This window comes from Penaeus chinensis, chromosome 36 (genome assembly GCF_019202785.1).
Source record: "Penaeus chinensis breed Huanghai No. 1 chromosome 36, ASM1920278v2, whole genome shotgun sequence".
Lineage (NCBI taxonomy): Eukaryota > Metazoa > Arthropoda > Malacostraca > Decapoda > Penaeidae > Penaeus > Penaeus chinensis.
The window spans coordinates 27,951,315-27,954,746 of record NC_061854.1 but is presented as its reverse complement, the minus strand read 5'-3'; positions in this window follow the sequence as shown (position 1 = coordinate 27,954,746).

The following is a 3,432-nucleotide window of genomic DNA, read 5'->3' as shown; positions in this document are numbered from 1 at the left end:
TCGTGATGCTGGGTACCATGCCCGCTTCGGTTGGTGCTTCTTGGGATGACTCACTCGCCGCGATGCCCTCCAGACGGTATCCAGGTTGCCTTGCCGTGCAGTAGAACGCGGATGCCCTTCAGGGGATACCCCCGATCCTCCTTCTCTCACTTACGAAGGATGCGTGTGGTAATCGGGACGTCCTCGTGGGTTGGCAGTGGCATCCATCAAGTTCGTGGCGTGTCAGGTGCCTCTAAGTCATGTACCTCCAGATCAGTTCCCTCCTGCCTCGGGTTATGCCAACAGCTGCTGTGTTGGGATTTGCATTATCTGGTGTACTTTGGCAGATTATTTGAAAGGCTCGTGCGACAGGACGGTTGATATGCAATACAATGTTGTCGTATGATAATCAGAAGCGTAGTTACATTAAGAAACTACTAACATTAGCTTTCTTTACTGACATCTGTATACACATCGTATCTCAAATATTTCCCGTGATATATGGCCACCTCTGCTTCTGTTTCACGTTAGTAAATCTTTATTTCAGTTAGTTTCCCTAAACTTGCTTCTTTCACTAGTTGAACAAGTCATGTTGAAAACTTTTAGTCCAGCTATAGTCAACAGTTCTCGTTTGGGGTCATGTCACCAGCACATATGGCGGGCCATGTTGCCAGCTGCTGTTCGGATGCAATCAAACATTGCTCTTGTTCACGTGATCACTTCTTTCCAAGGTCAAAACATATCAACTACTCCTTTAAGTAAGTTAACTGTAGAAATAGAACATATCTCTCGGCCCCACAATTCGAATGATCAAATAATTTCCAAGGAGACATTAAAACTGACAAATCAACTTACATTCTATTTAGGCCATGCTGAGGTCTAAAACGGATATGCTGTTAGCTATATTATTAGCCCCCAATGAATGCCATTCTGACTTCTTACGTGTAGAAGCTTCTTGATTTACAAGTTGTAATATTATTTGACGGCGAATAGTTGTAGATAGTTTAATGGTATGCCTGTTCGCCGTTACTGTCTATCCATTATTTAAAAGGGAAAGAGAGAGAGAGAGAGCGAGAGAGAGAGAGAGAGAGAGAGAGAGAGAGAGAGAGAGAGAGAGAGAGAGAGAGAGAGAGAGAGAGAGAGAGAGAGAGAGAGATACATATATTTCATACATACATATACATACATACATACATATATACATATATATGTATATATATATAGCATACGTACATACATACATACATACATACATACATACATACAGACATATATTAAAAATAAATAAATAAATAAATACATATACATATATCCATATTTATATATTTGAATATATATATGAATATATATATATATATATATATATATATATGCACACATACACACACACACAAATACGCACACACACACACACACACACACACACACACACACACACACACACACACACACACACACACACAAACATATATATATATATATATATATATATACATATTTCACCCAATGCCGCCAGGAATGACGTGTACGTGTATGCCATGCCCACTGTAAGTTTATTTGTTTGATTGTTTTACTCACAGATGGCTACACTTGTAGTCACCAATGAGCCAATTACGAGTACTGCCTGTCTCGCCCGTTAACTCTTTCCTTTGATTTACGAAAATATTTTACGTTATTTTATTTTGCTGTTACTAATGTTTATAACATTATAGTAATTATAATGTTTATAATAAAAATAACACCATCGATAATCATAGCACTAGTAAAAATTATATTTTTCCGCCAATTCAAATCAGGTAAGGTCACAAGGTCTACTAATTGACTCCTTTGTGGCTAAACACTAGCAGAGCCATCTATGTGCAATGACTTTTCACAATTTTTTTTTTTTTTTTTTTTTTTTTAATGAGCACAGCATTTTTCCCATTTTTATTCATTTTCCCCGGCGACATTGGGATATATATATGTGTGTGTACATATATATACATACATACATACATACATATATGTGTGTGTGTGTGTGTGTGTGTGTGTGTACATATATATACATACATACATACATACATACATACATACATGTTCTAATGCCAACTCATTCATACAAACATACATATCTATATCTTAATATATATATGCATAGTTATATATACATATGTGTATATGTATACATTATATATATATATATATATATATATATATATATATATAATGTGTTTGTGTGTGTGTGTGTATATATATATCATCATCATCAATGGAACTGACACCCCAGCCGTATTCACCTTTTGCTTCCAGCCATGGAAGTCCCTCATGGTGAGCCGCCAGGCAGGCCCTCGGCCCATCTCAAGCTCCTCACGACAAGTCTGGTCGATCTGCCCAAGTCACGACTTCCTAAGTCGCTCCATGGGCCTCTTCTACCCAGAATTTTCTCGTGAAGAGACAACATCGGGTGAACACATGGTCCTGCCAACTGTACCCCATGACTTACCCTATGTACTTGTTATAAAAGGCATCAAGACGTGACTCTAAGGCACTAGACAGCATCCAGGTTTTGCATACATAAAAGATACACGTGACTTGCTCCCTCTGCAAAGGTACTGGCATCTCTAAATACTCTTTTACTTCTTGTTGGCTGAGTTCACGGCTCCTGCTACCAAAACAATCCGTCTACTGACTTCCTGGTCTGGCAGCTCAATGAAATAGACTGTACTACCAAGGTATGGAAAGCTCTGTGACTTAAACGTCGTCTGAGCAAGCATGTATCGAATGAACAGATTCCCATAACAGGCCCCCCCTAAATCCTGGATTTTGGAGACCTCTAATGAGCCGCCACCAGAGATTCAGATAGGATAGCAAAATTGTCAGCAATGTCGAGGTCCGTGACCTTGATATTGCCCATTGCTGCTCCACAGTGACTTTGGATAGTAGCTATGCTCTTTATCCAGTCCATGCAAGAGCTGTTGGTGCAAGGACACAGCCTAGCCTCACTCCTGAGGTGACAGGAGAGAAGTTCCACAATTACTCGAAATGCTATGTCACAGTACATGGTGCCTTACTGGCTGGTCACAGATCCGTTTCAGAAGGATGTTAACGAAAATTTGCCTGGTATACTGAGCAGTGTGATGCCATGGAAGTTGTTACTCTTCTAACAATCCCCCTTTTCCTTCCAGAGAGGGATGACCACTCCCCTCAACAGGTCCGGGGGAATGGAACAGCCCAACGTTCACAAACCCTAACATGATCTGAAATTATCCATTTATCCACTGAGCGGACTGCAGTCATCTGCAAGGAGAACTTGGAGTTCAGTTTTTAAGGGCTTGGTAGGCAGGGCGAAGGTCACTTACTAAGAAATGGCCTTCAACTCCCTCAGCAAGATTCCTGATGAACTGTTCCTTTCCCTTCTCAGTAGTATCCGAACACTTCGCTCCAAGGAACGGCAGAAATCCCGATTGCCGTTTA